The sequence below is a fragment of the Nycticebus coucang genome, chromosome 10 (genome assembly GCF_027406575.1).
Source record: "Nycticebus coucang isolate mNycCou1 chromosome 10, mNycCou1.pri, whole genome shotgun sequence".
Classification (NCBI taxonomy): domain Eukaryota; kingdom Metazoa; phylum Chordata; class Mammalia; order Primates; family Lorisidae; genus Nycticebus; species Nycticebus coucang.
The window spans coordinates 24,814,480-24,835,816 of NC_069789.1; positions in this window are offsets into that span (position 1 = coordinate 24,814,480).

A 21,337-nucleotide genomic window follows, 5' to 3' on the forward strand; every position below is an offset into this window, starting at 1 on the left:
CTAACAATCTGACTCTTCCTTCTGTTTACTTTTGAACAATTCAAATGCTCTTAAAACTCTATCTACAACAACAAAAAAAATATACCCCTTTAGAATAAATTAAGAATCTTCATTTTTTAAATTTCAAAATATTGAGGGGTGCACTAGTTATTTGTTACATGGCTACATTCTATAATGCTGAAGTTAAGTGTGCTTGCCTCCAGGACAGTGTTCATTGTACCCAACAGGTAAGTTTTTATTTCTTCCCCTCTCTCGTCATCCCTCTTAGTTTCCAATGTCTTTTATGTCTTTTTGTGCATCCATTGTTAAGCTCCTATTTATTAGGGAGAACACTTGGTGGTTTTTTCCTATTCCTGAAATACTTGACTTAGGATCATCATCGTCAGTTCCATGAAAGTTTCTGTGAGAGTCATTATTTCATTTTCCCCCACTATGAGTGAATGGTAACTCTATGGTATACATACGTTTTCTTTAACCATGTGTGTACTGATAGGCACTTAGGTTGATTCTGTATCTTTGAAATCATGAATTGTGCTCCTATAAACATTCAAGTGCAGCTGTCTTTTTTATGGAATTATTTATTTTCCTTTTGGTAGATACCAAGTAGAGAGGATGCTGGATTGAATTGTAGGTCTAATTTGAGCTCTTTGAGGAATCTCCATACTGTTTTCCATAAAGGATATACTAATTTGCAGTCTTCTTTTTTCTCTGCATCCACACCAATGTCTGTTGTGTTTTAACTTTTTAATAATGGCCATTCTAACAGAAGTAAGGCAATATCTCACTATGGTTATAATTTGCATTTCCCTGATGTGAAGCATTTTTTCATATATCCATTGGCCATTTGTCTACCTTCTTTTTTAAAAAATTCTGTTTATAAGTTTTGCCCAGTTTTTGATGGGGCTTTTTGTTTTAACCTTGCTGATTTATTTAAGTTCTTTGTAGATTCTAGAAATTAATCTCTTGTCAGATGTATGGTTTGTGAACATTTTCTCCCAATCTGTATATTGTTTGTTTACTCTGTTAATTATTTTCTTTGTGTTACAGAAGCGTTTTTAATTGAATTAAGACCCATTTATTTATTTGTGTTGCTGCTGTATTTGCCTTTGAGTATCTTAGTTATAAATTCTTTGCCTAGGCCTATGTCTAGAAGAGTTTTTCCTATGTTTTCTTGTGTAATTTTTATGGTTTCATGCCTTACATTTAAGTCTTTAATGTACCTGGAATTAATTTTTGTGTATGGTGAGAGATATGGGCCCTGTTTTATTCTTCTACATGTTTGTACCCATTCATCTCAGCACAGTTTATTGAATAATGTGCTCTTTCTCCAGTGTACATTTTTATAGGCATTTTCAAAGATCAGTTGGTTGTAGCTACCTGGTTTTATTTCTGGGTTCCTTATTCTGTTCCATTGGTCTGTGTCTACTTTTACATATAAAATAGTATCATGCTGTTTTTTACTATAAACTTATAGTACAATTTTAAGTCAGGTAAAGTGATACCTCCAGATTTCTTCTTTTTGTTTAAGATTACTTTGGCTACTTGGGCTCTTTTCTTCAGTTTAGGATTATTTTTTCTAGCTGAAACAAGACAATGGTTTTTGATGGGAATTGCATTAAATCTGTAGAATGCAGGGCAGAATAAACATTTTAACAATGTTGATTCTACCAATCCATGAACATGGTATGTTTTTCCATTTGTGCCACTTATGGTTTCTTTCATCAGTGTTTGCAATTCCTTTTGTTGAGATCTTTCACCTCCTTGGTTAAATATGTTCCTAAGTATTTTATTTTCTTTGCAGCTATTGTAAATGTTTTTGAGCCCTTGATTTGACTCCTAGCTTGACTATTATTAGTACATAGAAATGCTAGTGATTTGTGTACATTAATTTTGTAACCTGAAATTTGCTGAATTTACTTATAAATTCTAGCAGTCTTGGGTGGAGTCCTTAGAGTTTTTGGAATATAGAATCATATCATTAGCAAACTGATAATTTGACCTCCTCTTTTTTTAAATGGTCTTTGTTTCTTTCTCTTGCCTGATTACTCTGGTGAAGACTTTCATTTCTATGATAGATGATAGTGGTGACAATTAGCAACCTTGTCTCATTCCAGTTCTTAAGGGGAATGCTTTAAGTGTCATTAATTATTTTTTTCTACTGGATTTGGGTTTAGTTTTTTCTCTTTATATTTCCTTGAGATGTGATATCAGGTGACATCAGGTTGGTAATTTATGATCTTTCTGTCATTCTGATGTAGACACTCAAGGCTATGAGTTTCCTCCTTAACACTGCCTTTACTATATCCCATAGATTTTGAAAGATTTGTGTCTCTTTTGTTGTTCAGTTTGAAAAATCTCTTGCTTTTCTTGTTAATTTCATTGGCACAAGTGTTATTAAGACGAAGGTTATTTAATTTCCATAATTTTGTGTGGATTTGAGAGTTTCTCTTGGAATTGATTTCTAGGTATTTGTGTGTGTGTGTAGTCTTAGAAAATATATGGTGTACTTTTATTTTTCTGAATTTTCTGAGACTTGCGTTATAGCCTATGATATGATCAATCTTGAAAATATTGCATGCAGATGAAAAGAATTTATATTCTGTAGTTTTTGAGCAGAGTGTTCTATAAATATCTGTTAGATCCATTTGTTCTAGAGTTTCATTGAATTCTGGTTATTTCTTGGTTGATTTTCATCTTCAATGATCTGTCCAGTTTTCTAAGTGGGGTTTTGAAATCCTGAGTGTTGATGATACTACTATTTATTTCTTTGCTTAAATCTAGTAGAATTTGCTTTAAGAATCAGAGGGTTCCTGTGTTGATAGAATTGTTACTTCTTCTTGCCGAATATCCCCCTTTATCATTATATGACCACCTTTGTCTTTTTTACCAATGTTGAGTTAAAGTCAATTTTATCTGATGTGGGAATGGTTACACCAACTCATTTTGGTTTCCACTTCCTTGGAATATTTTTTTCATTTCTTTACCTTGAGTCTATGCATATTCTTGTGAGTTTGATAGGTTTCTTGGAGACAGAATATACTTGGGCAATCATTTTTCTTCCATTCATCAAGTTATATCTTTTAATTGAAGCACCAATGCCATTCACATTCAATGTTAGTATTGATATGTGGCATACTATTCTCTTTGTCTTATTGACTGATACATTATTGTTTTGTTTTCCCACTCATCAATTGTTGTAGAATAGCTGTGAGCTTTAATTTTCAGGTGTTTTTACACTGGTGGATATCTATTGTTTTCTTTTTAATTTTTTTTTTTTCTATTTTCTTCTTATATGTATAGTGCACTTATTAAGCATTATGCATAGGGCAGATCTAGCATTGACAAATTCTCTTAGTGTTTGCTTGTTTGGAAAAGCTTGTATTTCTCCATCACTTATAAAACTTAGTTAGCTGAACAGGTATAAAATTCTTGACTGGAAGTCATCCTATTCAGATTAAAATTGGGCCTCTAATCCCTCCTAGTTTATAAGGCCTCTCATGAGAAGCCTCCTGTTTGCCTAATTGATTTTCCTTTGTATCTTAGCTGTTGCTTTCATTTTGCAAATTGTAGAATCTTCTCCTGTATTTTGGCTTTGCTCAGGTTGATGACTCTATATCTTGGAGTTAGCCAATTTGCTATGAATCTTCTTGATGTTCAATGACAATCTTGTAACTGGTAATCTGAATCTCTGGCAATACCAGTGAAATTTTTCTCAATAATTTCTTCAAATAGTTCTTTTTAATCTTTTTGCTTTTTCTTCTCTTTAATGGACATGTATATTTTGTATATCAGCAAACTTTATATTGTGCCATATTTCTCTTAGTGATTGCTCATTATTTTTTAATTTTTTCTTTGTATCTTTGACTGATGAGTTAGTTTGAAAGCCTTGTCTTCTTTTTGGCCTAGCCTGTTGTTGAAGTTTTCTGTTGCATTTTGAAGTTTCTCAAGTGACTCATTCATTTCTTTAAATTACAGTTTGTCCTTTAGTATGCTGTCTATCTCTTTAGCAACTGTTTCATTTTTTTCATTCACATCCTAAAATATTTATACTAGCTTCTTTGTGTTAGCTTTCAACTTCCTCTTCAATGTCATTTATCCTATTTGCCATCCATATCAAGAATTATATTTCTGACAGTTTGGCAATTTCCTTTTGGCTGAGGTTCACTGCTATAGGTCTATCGTGATCCTTTGTAGCTGTTGAGCTAACATTTTTGTTTGTTTGTTTGTTTGTTTTTAATGTTATCAGAGCTCCTTTGTTGGTTTCTTCTCATCTGAAACCTCTTCTCTCAGTGCAAAGCAGATAGATTTGATGTTCCTATTCTTCTTTTCTTAGAATTCTTATATTTATTAACAGAAGTAGAGATCCCTAATGGCAATTTTGTGTCCTTCTATGGAAGATTGACCCACTAGGGGAAGAATGGATATACTGAGTTCTTGTAATGTACCTCTTGTTCTCTTGTGATTGTCATAGTCCAAGCTTGTTTTGGGGAATCTTCATGTACATAGGTGAGTTTTTCACCAGACTACTATTGGAAGCTCATTCTGGGGGTTGGATAAGCCCCTATCAATGGAGATGGGTTTTGCAGTGAATTGTTCTGCCCTGTTTTCCCCTCAGCAAAGGTCATGGCTGCAGGGTAAGGTTATCTAGGTGGTGGCCACAGGGATAATTGCTGTAGGCATTCACCTATGTCAAGCTGTAATGGTGATGTGCAGTGATAGGGAAGATTATGAGTACCACTGTGGAGAATGGACTGAAGGTATGTCCACAAGTACATAGCCTGATGCCTGGTGAGCAAGACTATAGGGGAATGGACATCTGCATGGTATGTGGGTCTGCAGTCCTATGAACCTTTATCCAGCATGTGGGTTCATGAGGCATAGACCTTGCATGGTGCACAGGGTTAGGGGATTATTCTGCTGGTCTGTGCACAGTGCCACTGTGACATGGCCTGACAGCTTGCACACAAAACCAGGTGTGTGGCCTGCCATCTGGCATGTGGATCTGCAAGGGCACAGCCTGCCAGCCAGCCATAGACCATGGGGGCATGGATCTTTGTGCAGTGGCATGTGAAATAGTAGCATCTAGGATGCTAGCTGGCTGGAACTTTCTTCTCATATAGGACTTGCTTGGGCTGTTACTGTGGGACCTCTCAAGTTGTGTCAACACCCCTCCATTCAAATTCCCTATTGTGGGGAGGGTACCTGGATCACCACAGAAGCATGAGAGTGTTTTGTTTAGGCTGCCTCCCGAGCCTTGCAAGGGATAACATTCAGGCAACTGCCATGAAGCAGAGCCCTGTGTAGACCAGGTACTCTGAATAGAGAGCTCAGAGGGCAGCACCTGCAGCAACCAAGGAACAGAAGCCACTGGTTCCCTGCTGAGTCTGCTCTTTAACGCAGCTTCAATATACGGTCTGGTCTCCAGGCAGTTCCCTGATCAGTACAAAAGCCCATGGTGGTGATGGTGGGACCCCAGAGCTTAAGTTGCAGTACCCACATGGAGAGATAAGGTCCTAGGGTTTCTTTCCTTATTTCTTTCCCATTTGTTAGGATCTTCCCCAGATATCTTCCTGTCTGGGCAAGTGGATGTCCCTGTCCCTGTTTCCTTCTATCTGAGTATCTCCCTCACTTCTTTGATGAGTTACAGTGCTTTTTCCAAGCACGTCCATCCACAGGTGGGCACTGACTTGCAACTTTTGATTTTCTCCTTGAGAGTGGTATGTGCAGCTGCTGCTGGTCCTCTAGCTTAGTCTTCTCTGATCCTTCAAATTTGCTATCACTTCACTACCTTTTCCTTTCTAAACTGTCTTTTCAAATCCCTGTATCTGATACTTTTCTCCAAAAACATCTCCCAAATCTTTTCTGTTTTTCATTATCTCTAGTCCTACCTATCAGTTTTGCTTGGGATGCCATAATAGCTGCTAACTAGTCTCTGCATACCCACTCCTGGTTCATCTGTTCCTTTCTCCATACTGAATGACAAGAGGACAAGAGGCTTTTATACACTACAGATCTAATTATGCCACTCTTCTGTTTAACTACTTCAATCACTTCTCACTTTATAGACCCAATCTGGTCACTGTCAACTGCTCTGGCATCATGATGTCTAATTCTCCTTCCTTCTCTTTATTTCGGTCAAGTTGTCTAAATTACAATTTCTTAAATGAACCATGTTCCCCTCTGCCTAAGAACTTTTGAATATGCCATTCCTTCTTCCTATAATAGCCTTCCCAAATCCCTTGTCTGTTGGGCTAAGTAACTTCTACTTATCTTTCCAGACTTTGTTCAAATATCACTGCCTTAGGGAAACTTTCCTGGAACTCTCTGGCTGGATTACACTTGCTATGGTCTCTATGCTTTCTGTGTGCTTTTCTGAAGGAGAATATATTTTTGTATTTGGTTGTTTCTTACCCATCATCAATCACCAGATTGATGATTCCTTGAGGAAAAGCATCATGCCTGATTTGTTCTCATCGTTTTCTTGATATCAAGTTAGTTCCTGACAAATAGTAGATACTCAGGAAATACTTGTAATATAAATGAACAAAAGAATTTGTTCAAATGGATGGACAGAGGGCTAAGGAGACAAAACATGTAGATTCTGTAAGTACCCTAGCTGGAATATCAGTGAATTTTCTCTGGGCTTGCTTGAATAGTCAACTTCCCGCACAAAACACTAGGTCCCCACCTTCTTGAACCCATACCTACTCACACCACAATGGCACACTAGAAACATACTTGAGAATCCTTACTTCTCACACTATCATGACCTTGTGAGTTAATTGGCAAGTCTGATTCCTCTCTCTCCATCTTACCTCAATTCTGCATACATGTGCACACACACACACACACACACGTACATAAGTAAAATTATGGGAGAAAGAAAATTACATTATTGTACTTAGTCTTTAATTTTCCCAGAATCCTCTAATACCCAAATGTTATTTTTTTTTACAAATTAGTATGTAAGAAATATTAATATATATGTTCAAAATATGTTCTTTTTCAGATCTCACATCGACTCACTATTGAACAAACTCATAATTTTCCTAGATAGAACTTATTTAAATTACTGTTTTCTTGTATGTAAGATTTTTTCTCCCCATTTTTCTTCTTTTTCCTTTAAAAATTTAAATCAGTTAAAATGAATATAAAATGTAATAGGTTAAATAGTAATAGTTATAGCATTCTTAAAATCTTTGATTTCTTAAATACTTTCAATTTTCTAGATGTTTTCTAAGAAAATGACTTCCTGCCATTTAATCTTCCAGTGGTATTAAGATTCCGGAGTACCTTATATATTATACTTTTTAAAAGAGAGAAACAGAGAAAACACAACCAAGAATTATTTTGTTATTTAACACTTATCCCAGTCCATATGCTACTGTCCCAAATTATTTGATGAAGAATATTAAGCATAAAAATATTCTACATATTTGGCCTGATAAATCAATATTCCTTGATGGATGATTGGAAATTCATGAGCATCTTAATATAGTTCATCAAATTATGCTATTAAAACTACCACTATTATCTTCCAAGTAAACTATATTTTTGTACATAATTGCTACAAATATTATAGAATTTTGCCAGAGAAAAAAGTCTGAACATCATTTAATAGTAAAATATTTTTAGACAAAAATAAATGAGTCTTTTATTGAGAAACTTGCTTAGGAAAAAAAAAATGTTTTGAAGGAATTTTGAATGATATGTTAACATATCTCTGGAGACAATCTGAGGGACTCAGCCAGCAGGCATATTGCCTTCTTTGGAGGCAAGTTGCTCTCAGATAACCTAACACCTGATAATTGCTAATGAATTGATAATTCAAATTTAGCATTGGCAGCAATAATTGTGTGACATTTTCTGTGGTTCTAAAACACTTCCCTTTGTTCCTATCAAAATTAATTTGACTCTATTTTTTTTTAAGGCCATAAAGTCCAGTATCTATCAGAATCCTTTCTCATAGTAAGTTTGGAGTTAATGTTTGAATTTCCTGCAAATTAAAGAGTTCATTCCTCTCATTGTCCACACAATGTTCTTGTAAGCTATGCTCGTTTACCTTAAAAATAAGATATAACACCAAGTAATTTTGTCTTTAGATTCTTCTATTAATAGTTATTCCATCTACAGTATGTTTTGGGCCTGTCTAAAGTATGTGAAGTACACTAAAATGTCTTTAATGTAAATATTTATTGATTGATTGATGTTTATTATTCAGGGGCACCTAACTTTAAAACTCAGTGTTTTCAAACTTCTTCATCAGCATGGACATTTTTTTTTTTTTGGCCGGGGCTGGGTTTGAACCCGCCACCTCCGGCATATGGGACCTGCGCCCTACTCCTTGAGCCACAGGCACCGCCCAGCATGGACATTGTTTTAACAACTTCACCTAATTCTACCATTCCTTATTCTAAGATTATCTCTATGCTGATGCAAAATCCACAAAACAAGTATATTTTCAATGCCCTGGCATCTGGTTTTGTGTCTTCTCTTTCTAAGAACCCAGTGACCATCTATTATACAGTACAAAAAAAAAAAAAAAATCTCCAAACTCTTCTGAAATTTGTGTTAATCTACCAGGTAACTGACTGACAGCTTTAAGTGTTTTACCTCTTACACCTAATTCCACTTTATAGAATTAGCTGTGATTATAGCTGGCTTTTATTCTTTGCTTCCTGTGTGCTAGGCAAGCTAAGTACTTTTCAAGCAAGAATGAATCAAAATGAAAATTCCTTTTATTCTTTCTTTCTTTATTACCCCATCTTAAACTTTATGGATTCCAAAATAGTTGGTAAAATGTTTTCAACAATTTAAAGAGGTACAGCTTAGTATCATTTGGAACCATGGGGATATAGAGCAGATCAAAAATACATTATGATCAATGTGAAAGATTATGACTGGGCTGTGGCAAAGTTACAGAAAGTGTCAGTTCTTCCATACCAAAGACATGGATCCTATTTTTCCTGGTAAGACAAGCAAGTAAAGAAAAAAAAAATGTATTTTTCTGGTAACACACATTAAAAAAGAAACAAAAAATAAAGAGTGGAATAAAAGATAAGAAGTAGGCTAACATGAAGCCGAATTTATCTTGGAAAATTAACATGGATATACTCCCCACTCCACCTACTCTCTTGTCAAAGCTTTACAAAAATATCAGGGATGATGAGAAAAAAAATTGAAGATGTGATAAAATTTTGGAGCTAGAAATACGTTTAGGATATAACCTCACTCAACTCAAACTACTCTCTGATGCCTACGGAGGTGGAGTGATCATGGTCACACCCCAACTGGCAGTTGGATGAGACCAGAACCCAGGTATCCTGTAGTCTAGACCAAGTCTATTTACTATTAACTATGTCACAAAGGGAAGGGCACTTAAATGAGGGAAACATCGAACCTTTTCTCTATAAGATACTGTTAAAGATACTGACTTCTGAAGATTAACCAGATATGATGTTAACCAGTTTGATGAAAATATTTCAAATTGTATATAAAACCAGCACATTGTACCCCATGACTGCATGAATCCTATGTACTCACTTTTGATATGAGGACAATTAATGACAATTAAGGTATGGGGGGGAAGCAGAAAGAGGGACGGAGGGAGGGGGGTGCGGCCTTGGTGTGTGTCACACTTTATGGGAGCAAGACATGATTGCAAGAGGGACTTTACCTAACAATTGCAATCAGTGTAACCTGGCTTATTGTACCCTCAATGAATCCCCAACAATAAAAATTAAATAAATAAATAAATAAAAGTATAGGTTCAAATTTAAAAAATGTGATGTTTGCTGACATTTATTTAGGGATTACTAAGTGCTAGATCTTGTTCCAATTTATGTATATGTAATCAATTATTTCATTCTTACATAGGTTTGAAGCATATATCTCACCCTACTAGAAATTATGATGGAAATTGATGATACCAAGTAGTCTGGCCCAGTGCCTATACATAATATTAACACATTGTACATACAAAATATTGTAAATAATAACAATTCAATTTTTTTTTTTTTGAGATGGAGTCTCACTCTGTTGCCCTAGGCTAGCATGCTGTATCATCATAGCTTATAGCAACCTCAAACTACTGGACTCAACCGATCCTCTTGCCTCAGCCCCCTGAGTAGCTGGGACTACAGGTACCCACCACAATGCTTGGCTAATTTTTCTATTTTTACTAATTTTCTGTAGAGACATGGTCTACATGTTTTGTAGAGACATGGTCTCATTCTTGCTCAGTCTGGTCTTGAACTCCTGAGGCTGGCATTCTACCCACTTTGACCTCCCAGAGTGCTGGGATTATAGGCATGAGCCACAGCACCTGGCCAGCAACTTAATTTAAAAACATAGCCATATATAAACCCCTAAGCTTAATACATAGAATATTACTAGTTGCTTTAAGGCTACCATCCAGTCTTTTCTCATTGCATCCTTTTCTCTCAGGCCCAGCATTAATCATATTTTGGCCAGTGGATTCTTTTGTTTTAATTCATGGCTTCCCATATTTATGGGAAAAGGGGAGCACATAAATTATCTCATTTTGTAATTTATTTTTTTTACCATTTTTAGAGTGACTTTTGATGAATTTTATAATTGACACATTAGGCAAATGTGTCTTCGATTGGCAATACCATTTGATAACCTGTCAGGCAGTTCCTGAGTGACCAACATCTGCCTTATGTGCAACACATGTTACAAATGGAGGCAATTACAGGTAAGAGGTAAATATACCCATTCCATCTTACATACAAATTCAACTTAAGAACAAACGTATGGAACCTATCTTGTTTGTAACCTGGGGACTCCCTATAAATATAAACAAAATGTTTAGCATTAACATAATGACAAACTCTCATTAATGGTCTGTGCATAGCAACTTCAGTTTCTTTCCTATTTTAGTTTTTTAAAATTTATAATGTATTGTAAGCCCATGAAATCGTCATCCTTACCAAACTTTGATATTAATAATATCCTGTACAGATATCTGACCAGCCTTCTGGATGTTTGAATTAACTTTGGTCTTGAATTTCTTGTGCATTTTTCCTTGCTTTCAATTTAATATACATATTTTGGCATATACAAAGATATGATAATGAAGTTCTGCATACCTCATTGCTGAATATCACTACTATCTTCTTAGAAGTACTCCCCTTGGGGAGTTATGTATTGATACCAGTTCCTAGTTCACCCTCTAAAGCAGTTTTGGAACTTCTTCTGGAATGAACATCAGAGTTGTTATTGTATGAGGTCTGAAAGTTAAGTTTGTGAACTTGTCACCATGTGCTCACGTTAGCGGCACTGTACAACTTGGTAAGGTTTCATAACCTTGGTGTATCAGTGTCTCACAGCTGTGTTTCTGTCCACCTGTGGCAGTATCTTGTTGAGTGGCATTCATTATTGTTGCGTATTTTTGCATGCTGTGTGATGACAGGTGTTCAGGAAAAAGAGTTCCAAAATTACTTCAAAGGGTGGACTAGCACTGGTGTCTGTGCATAGCTTCTTAAGGAAAGTACTTTGAGGGTGACCAGAGTGATATTCAGCAATGAGGTATGTAGCACTTTTCTAAGATGAGTTCCCAAATTTAATTGTCAGACTTCATATACAAACATATGTATACGTATATTTAGTAATACACACACACATATACATAAATATTCCCTAACGCCTTTGTGTGTGTTTGTTCTATGCACACACTCACATTGACACAATAGATTTTCTTTCCCAGTTAGCATATAAGTTATACTTCCACTCTAGTATAGTCTATTAAGTGTCAATAGCATTGTGTCCAAAGGAAAGTGCATACTTTAGTAAAAAACACTTCATTGCTAAAAAATGCTAACGATTATCTGAGTCTTCATCCAGTTGTAATGTTTTTGCTGGTGGATGATGGCTCAGTGATCATGGTGTCATCTATTTAGAATAGTGGTTGCTGAAGATTGGGGTGGACATGGCAATTTCTTAAAATAAATCAATCGTGAAGTGTGCTGCACTGATTGATCCTTTCATTGATAAAATATTTCTCCATAGCGCGTATGCTGATTGATAGCATTTTACCCACAGTGGAACTTCTTCCAAACTGGAGTCAGTCCTCTCAAACCCTGTAGCTCCTTTATCACCTTCGTGTATATAATATTCCAACTCCTTTGTGGTCATTTTAATAATGTTCACAGCATCTTTACAGGGAGTAAACTCCACCTCAAAGAATCACTTTCTCTGCTCATCCATAAGAAGCAATGCCGTGGCCATCAGTTTCACCATGAGCTGGCAGCCATCCAGCCACATCTTCAGACTCCACTTTTATTCTAATGACTCTGGAGTAGCACTTTTAATTTCCCTCAAAAACTTTTCCTTTGCATTCATGACTTGGTTGTTTGTGGTAAAAGCTTTAACTTTGGCCTATTTCAGTTTTCATCATCCCTTCCTCATTAAACTTAATCATTTCTAGTTTTTATTTAAAGTGAGAGATGTGTAGCTCTTCCTTTCACTGACACACTAAGAAGCGACTGACCCGTTATTAATTGGCCTGAGTTGAATATTATTTTTTGTGGGAATAGAGGAGGACTGGAAGAGGAAGAGAGATGGGAAAGCAGGTTGAAGGAACAGTCAGAACATAGACATTTATCCATTACATTCACCATCTTATGTGGACATGATTCACGGCACCCCAAAATATTTACAAAGTAACATCCCAGATCCCTGATTGCAAATCTTCGTAAGAGACATAATAATAATAATAACAGTAATAGTAACAAAATGGGACATAGAGACATGAAGTGAGCACCTGGAAAAATGAGGTGAGCTGTTGGAAAAATGGCACCAATCAACTTGCTTGATTCAGAGTTGCCATAAACCTTTAATTTGCAAAAAGCTCAACATCTTAGCAGTGCAATAAAGTAAAATGCAATAAACCAAAGTGCAATAAAGCAAATTATCCCTGTTTAATGTTTGGGAACATGTTTTACATTTAATGTTATATTGCAAAGATTCAATACTATTACAAGCTACCCAAATTAATTCATTTTGATGGCTATATAATATTCATTGTGCTACTACAACAAATTTTTCATCCAAACTCTTATAGTTGGGCATCCATTCCCAGGTATCTGTAGTGGTCATATTTACTGAGGTCTGCTTTCTTTTAGGCCTTAAGGTAACCCTTAGAGTAAATAATTGAATCATAGGGTAGACAAACATTCAACTTTGCTAAATTGGTTTTTCTCATTCACTGTGAAAGGGTCATTACTCTCTCTGATCTTGGCTGTGCTCAACAATTCAAATTCACTAATTAGTTATCAAAGTATAAAATTATTACTGTTTATGATTGTGTTTGCCATTTTCTTAATTTACAATGATATTGAGCAACTCTCCCTAGGTTTATCAGCAATGTGTGTTTCCAATTCACCAAAAAATACTTGTTAGTCATTTTCTACTGAGATGTTGGCACTTTCCCTATTGATTTACATGTACATATATATCTTAAAACATATTATTAATCCCATTCACTTTCCACTTGTGTGCATTGAGAATATCTCTTAGCTCAAGTTTTAAAATAGATTATATTTATAATCTCATGATAAGTTTAACATTTCGCTTTGGATACTCAAGTCCTTACTATATTTAGAGTTGATTTTTTTTTTTTTTTTTTGCAGTTCTTGGCCGGGGCTGGGTTTGAAACCACCACCTCCTGCATATGGGGCCAGCGCCTTACTCCTTTGAGCCACAGGCACTGCCCTAGAGTTGAATTTTTAATAGGGTGGTAACATAATTCCACTTCAACATTTCTGGTGTTGATAATGATTTTTTCCGTTCCTTTTTTTTATTCTCTCCTTCCCTCCCTAATTTGATGTGACAGCCAAGGTTTTCTACATGCTATGTGTCTCTGGTCTATCCATTTTGTCATTTGTATACGTCTGTGAAAATACTCTACTCTTTGATTCAAGATACTCTTAGAAGAAATCTAGATTTCTTTTCACTTTTCATCTTCAAGTGTGCTAGATGATCATCTTTGACTTTAACAATTTTTTGGAAAATAATAATATCCATGTATTAGCATGTCTTATGAAAATTTGTGTTGAAATTGTGATTATAATAGTTTTGGGTAGATTAAAATTAGACATTTTAAATCTATGGAACGCTAATTCTTTATGTCCAGATACTGCAAACCTGTCTTTATATCTTCACATAAGTCTGTGACATTTTCTGTAGAGAAGTCTTAGGATTCTTTTGTTAAATTCAGTTTTATATACCTAAAATTTGCTCAAATATATGTTTATAAAATGTGCTTTATAGCCAGGCGTTGTGGCGGGCACCTGTAGTCCCAGCTACTCAGGAGGCTGAGGCAAGAGAATCGCCTAAGCCCAAGAGCTGGAGGTTGCTGTGAGCTGTGATGCCACAGCGCTCTACCTAGGGTGATAAAGTGAGACTCTGTCTCCAAAAAAAAAAGAAAAAAAAGTGCTTTATATTTATGTTTGGGCTGTTTGCTAGTGGTGCATAGAGATGCCATTGTCTTCTAACCTTTAGCCTGTATCCAACCACCTTATCAATCTCTCTTTATTATTTCTGAGAATTTGCTTCTGATTGTTTTTGAGTTTTCTAATGCAGTGATTATATCATGGTTTGTTTGTTTGTTTGTTTGCCCTATTCTTATTCTATATTGTCTACCTACATGCATTTATTTGTTAGTTTACTGCCTGAATGTGCTGGCATAAACTTCTAATATGTTGATGAGCAGAAGTGTTGATGATTATTTTTACCACTTGCTTTTAAAGAGTTTCTGTTTAGGATGATATAATAGTCTAGGTGATCTTCTAAAGATATGTTTTTTTAGGCCAATGAAGTTCCTTTCTCTCATTTTTATTAATAAGATTGCTTTCCGATGATAAAAAATTTAATTTTGAAAATAGATTGTATTTCTGTTGCTAATATTTTTCTGTATTAGTCTGTTAAAAATGTATTGATTTTTAAGTGGTAAATTACCTTCTCATCTTGCAAAGTAGAGATAAACACAACTTTACTGTGGCATATTAATTTTTTACACTACTGGATTAGCAAATATTGGTTTATGTTTTTTATTGTGGCAAAATACACATAATAAAATTTATAATTTTAACCATTTTGGGGTGTACAGTAGCTCAGGAGCGTTATGTACATTCACATTGTTATATAATTATGAACATCAGTTATCCCAGAATATTTTCATCTTCCCTAAGAGAAACTTACCCCGTACATGTTAAACAATAACTTCCCATTCCCACATCCTCCAAGCTCCCAGAAACCACCATTCTTACTTCTATTAATTTGACTGCTCTAAGTATTTCATATCCCACAATATTTTCATTTCACTTACCATAATGTCTTCAAGACTCATCCATGCTGCAGCATATGCCAGAATTTCCTTCCTTTTAAAGACTGAATAATATTTCATTGTATGTAAAAATTACACATTTTCTTTATCCATTCATCCCCCACTAGGCACTGGGATTATTTCCTTCTTTGGCTGTTGTGCATGATGCTGATATGAACATGGGTTCAGTTGTCTCTGCTTATTCATAGTATCACTTTCTGAGGTTTCAGTTGCCCTCGGTCAACTGTAATCTTAAAATATATTAAGTAGAATATTCTAGAAATAAACACTCATAAGTTTTAAATCACTCACCATTCTGGGTAGTGTGATAAATTCTAATGTTCCATCCTGCCCAGAACTTGAATCATCAAGTTCAAGCATATTCATGCTGCAGGGTCACTTCCCGCCCACTAGCCACAGTAGCTGGCTTGGCTATCAAATCTGCTGAGGCGATTCCCAGGGCTGAGTTCATGGAACCCCTGTTTTACTTCAGAATGGCTCCAAAGTGCAAGAGTGATGACGCTAGAATATTGTTACAATTGTTCAATTTTAATGTTACTGTTGTTAATCTCTTACTGTGAGTAAATTATCTTAAATTTTATCATATGCATGTGTGTGTATATAAGAAAAATATGGTATCTGTAGGGCTCATTACAATGTGTGGTTTCAGGTATCCACTGGGGGTTTTGGAATATATCCCCAATGGATAAGGAGGAACTATTGCATAAAAGTATCTGTTTGCCAATTCTTTTGATTAAATATCCAAGAGTAAAATTGCTGGATCTTATAGTAGTCCTATGCTTAATTCTTTTGCAGAAACTTCACACTGTTTTCCACAGCAGATTTGCCATTCTTGTTTATGGTCTTGCATCTATATTAATGATTTATTAATGCTTATTAATAAAACGTGCTTTCTTATAAATAATGTTTTAACTGACTTTATAAAGGGGGAAATGCTACTTTCATAAAATGAATTAGGCAGTCTGGAAGAGATTGTAGTCTCTAGTTGTTCAGTGAAGCATTGTATATGTGTTTATTAGATCAAACTTGCTATATGTGTTAAACAAATTACATGACATATACTGAATTTCTCTCTGCTTGATCCAGCAGTAATCGGGTCAAGCATCTTCCATGGTCCTGAATTTATTCATTTTTTTTTCTTATTCTGTCAATACTTTCTTTCATAAGTTTAGAAGTCATGTTATTGGCTGTATATTGATAAATAGTTGATAGAATTTCCTGATGAACTAAGCCTTGCATTGTTCATCTTTCTAATGTTTTTGCATTACGTTTATTTTGACTAATATTGATACAGTTGCATTAATCAGAATTAAAAAAAATTAAATGTACTAAATATGTTTACTTTGAAATTTTCTATTCTTATATTTTAAGTATGTCTTATAAGCAGCACATAACATGTTTGTATATTTAATTTGTTAAACTTTAAACTTTTCCTGTGTTTTTCCCCTTCTATCCTTTTTTGTCTTTTTTTATTTGTTCACTCTCTTTGCTTTTCTTTCAGTTTTGTCTCTACCAATCTGAAAATTGTATACTGTTTATCTAAAATGATATACTACATATGTAATCTTTTAGTGGATAGTTTAGACAGTTAAAGAAAACAAGAATTGGGGAACTTTCAAGATGCTACCACCCTCTGTGTGAGGTACATGCTTTATTCTCTAGGATTTTTTTTTTCTATCTTCATCTTTCACCCTCACAAATATCAGAGAGTTTTTTACTATATTATACAGTATATTTTAGCAGATTTAACACACAAATATATATTTTATTATTTTTAATTTAACATCTTTTTAGGATAATTTACCTTCTTTCTAAAGTTCATCTCTAGAAATAAAATCATTCAAGTTTTGTCTGTCTAATATTGCCGCTACTTTGTCATCATTTCTTGAAAGTTATTTTTCTTACACATGTAATTCTAAGTCAATCCTTATGTTTTCTATCTGAATTTGGAGGATTATTATAATGTTCCTGGCTTACCCTGTTGTTTCCAGTCAAGTAATCATTTATTTGATTGAAAATGTGTGTGTTACTTTTCATTGATGTTAAAGTGTTCTATTTATTTTCATTATGTTTCACTTTTACATCTTACTGTGTTTGTTATTCATTAGTCTTCTTCTAATCACTTGGAAGACTGATGATTTTCATCAATTCTAGAAATCTGCTTTTTACTATTACATTGAAAGTCTCCCTTGTCACCCTGGATAGAGTGCTATGGCATCACAGCTCACAGCAACCTTAAACAATTGAGCTCAAGCTATTCTCTTGCCTCAACCTCCCAAGTACTTGGGATTACAGGCGCCCACTACAACACCTGGCTATTTTTAGAGATAGGGTCTCACTCTGGCTCAGGCTGGTCTCAAAGTCATGAGCTCAGGGATTTTAAGTATGTCTCTATAAGCAGCACAGAACATGTTTCCACTACACCCAGCCTTACTATTACATTTTTTTAATCTCTGCTCCTAGATCACTAATTCATCATTATTACTTTATCTTTCTCTTTAATGTTATTTTTACATATTTTATAACTATATTGCATAGCTAATTTATTTCCCTGTACTAAATTCTGGATTTTTTTTTTAAATATCTCCAACTGGTCAATTCTCTTTTGAGCATCATCTATTCTGATGCTCAACACATTGATACGATTTCCAATTAATTAATTTTGCTACAGGTTCTCTCTCTGTTGCCCAGGCTATAGTGCAGTGGTGTTACCATAGCTTACTGCAAACTCAAACTCCTGGGCTCCAGTGTTCCTCCCGTCTCAGCCTCCCAAGCAGCTGGGACTACCACTGCACACCACCATGCCCAGATAATTTTTCTATTTTTTGTAGAGATGGAGTTTGCTCTTGCTCAGGCTGGTCTTGAACTCCTGGCTTAAGGGATCCTTCCCCCTTAGACTCCAAAAGTGCTGGAATTACAGGCATGAGCTACCACCTACCTGGCCATCAATTGAATTTTTAATTTCATATTTCTTTTTAGTTTTGAAAGTTAATACTAGGACTTATTGAAATTTGCCTAGCCAGTTTTCATAAACTTATATTATTTCTCGTGTTTTCAATTCTGTCCTTTAAGTATTTAGATATGCTAAATGATTTATTTTATATTCTCTCCAATAATTCAAGTATCTGCAAGCTTTTGAAAATGATTTTGCCGATTTTCTATTGACTCTTTTGCATTGTACTTTGTATCCCAATGTTTTTAGTGATTTTTGAGTTTGGATTTATTTTTCTTTGGCTTTAGCTTTGAAAAATCTTTGAGGCCTCCCTAGGCTTGCACTGAATTCCTTGGGTGATTATTTGCATTCTTTCCTGTCAGATGCTTTGCAGCACTAGAAATTCAGAACATATATCATGTAAATCTCAAATTAAGAGTTTGAGGTCCCAATAGGTAGTGTGAATAATGACTCAGATCCCATGCTCTGCTAAGACGGTCTAAGTCAGATTTTTCTTCCCTTACTGCTAAGACCAGGATAAACAAGTTATTTTCTATACCATGCTTTTCAGTTTGTTTAAAAATAACAAAAAACCAAAACAAAACAAAAAACAAAAAGGAGATGTTGCACTTTGTTGCATCTCCCTTGCTCTGGGGATCTCTGACATGAACACTCACTGTACAGCTCCTGATTCATGTATAGTTGCCCTTTATTATATTTCTGATCTCTGATTCGTTCTCTTATTTTAAATTACACTTAACTCTGCATTATAAAAGATTTCTACAATAAGTATTTTATCTAACATTCATACTAGCAGTTTGTTTACATGCCCCCCAATTCCCAGAAGCTAAACTCCAAATCAACACTCTTAGCCACGCTGCATACTGTATTTCTTGAATAGCTGAAATACTTTTGTGACTCAATATACAATGAGGATATTTAGGAAGTCATCAAAGTAAGTTTAACTTACAGAAACCACGTAAAGGGGCCAATAATCAAGAGAGACCAAGAAAGCATTCAGAGCTGTGGGTACTAAAGTTATCAGCTGGAGCCCTAACCCAGCTGCACTGAGACTTTCATGTTTTAGTCATATTGACTCTCCCGTGTCATAATTTTATAATGAATTTTCACCATTCCACAGTCAGTTACTTTTTCTAAAAATTTCCTTCTACTTTTCACCAGCAGCATTTTTGCTCACCCATGAAAAATCTGCCTTTAAATCAGTTTTTCTTTGAAGTTTGCCCTTATACTTCTAATTAAAGAGTTTGTTACTGCAATCTCTGGGCTTCAGAGTGATCACTTCTCCATACTTCCTAAAGTATTACTTTTCCATTGAACGCTAAGGAATTTTTTTCTATTTAAAAATAATTTTATTGAGATTGAGTTGGAATCATTTTGGGTGGCTTCTTCATAAGGGTTAGGTAACGGTCCCTTTATTCTGTGTTCTAGAATGTTTCATAGTATGTCTTTTAAAATTAAAAACACATACAATCATATATGTTGGTTCAATTAATTAAAATAAAATAAACCCAACCATCTGCCCATTTTCTTGTAAAGAATTAGAGCACCTCGGTGGCAACTCTTGAGTCTTTTTCAGTGTCTATTATACCAGTCCTGACATGAACTGGGAGACACTATTTTGCAACATTGTATCCATTGATTCATTCAGCCCACTATTTTGCAACATTGTATTCATTGTATCTATTGGTCCACTGTTTTGCAACATTGTATCCATTGTCCTTACTCTTACCTGCCACATTCAGTGTGTAAACCCTGGGCTGCTTTGCTCAGTATTATGATTGTGAGATTCATCTGTGTTGATTAGTTTGTCAATGCAACATTTATTCTCTTTACTATTTAGCATGTTTTCCTTACTTAGAGCACTCTGCATTTTATTTACCTAGTCTATATTTCCAGACATTTAGGCCATTTCCGTTTGGGAACTGTTGTATGTTGAGTTGTATGCCCCTCACAATTCATATATATTGAAGTCTTAGCCCCCAGTACCTTAGAATGTGACCAAATATAGAGATAAGTCTTTTTTTATAGGCATAATCAAGTTACACTTAGGTCAGTAAGCATGGGCTATACCAGTGGTTCTCAACCTTCCTAATGCCGTGACCCTTTAATACAGTTCCTCATGTTGTGGTGACCCCCCAACGGTAAATTTTCATTGCTACTTCATAACTGTAATTTTGCTACTGTTATGAATCATAATGTAAATATCTGATATGCAGGATGGTCATAGGTGACCCCTGTGAAAAGGTCGTTAGACCCCCAAAGAGGTCACGACCAATAGGTTGAGGACCTCTGGGCTATACAATATGACTGGTGGCCTTAAGTGAAGAAGAAATTTGAAATAGACATCTCTATAAGGAGAATTCTATGTAAAAACGGAGCAAAATAACTGAAGCTGGGGGAAAGGCATGGAATAGATTCTTCCTCACAGCCCTTAGAAAAATCCAACCCTGCTGAAACTTCAATTTCAGACTTTAGCCTCCAGAGCTCTTAGGTGGTTATCAAAGCCATCCAGTGTGTGACACTTTGTTAGAACAGCCCAGCCAGCTTATATGGGGACAATTAAACAACAGCTGCTAAAACCATTCCTACTTCTATTCCTGTATTCATAGGAATACAAATGGGAGTCATATGATCTGTGCCCAGTTAGCTTTTGCAGATATTTGAAGAGTTTCCATGGTAGTTATACCAATCTACACCCTCACAAAAAAGCCATAGAATTTCACATGAAGAAGATGACCATTTTTGCAGGTTTTCCAAAACTGATGTAGTTAAAATTTAAGGTTATGAAGCTAGCAAAGTGCATGCGGGCTACTTGTGTAGGAAGAATCACCATGAGGAAAGTTCATTGATCAGTATATATCACAGATTTTGTGGATTAGTCAATGCAATTAAAAAATGTTAATCAAAGCATTATGTTAATCTCATGAAAAGATTCAACAAGTTTCCAGAAGGCATACAAAGAAAAGTTGAGGAAGACATCTTCAGTCATTGACCTGTCTGAAGGGGTGGTTCTTCCC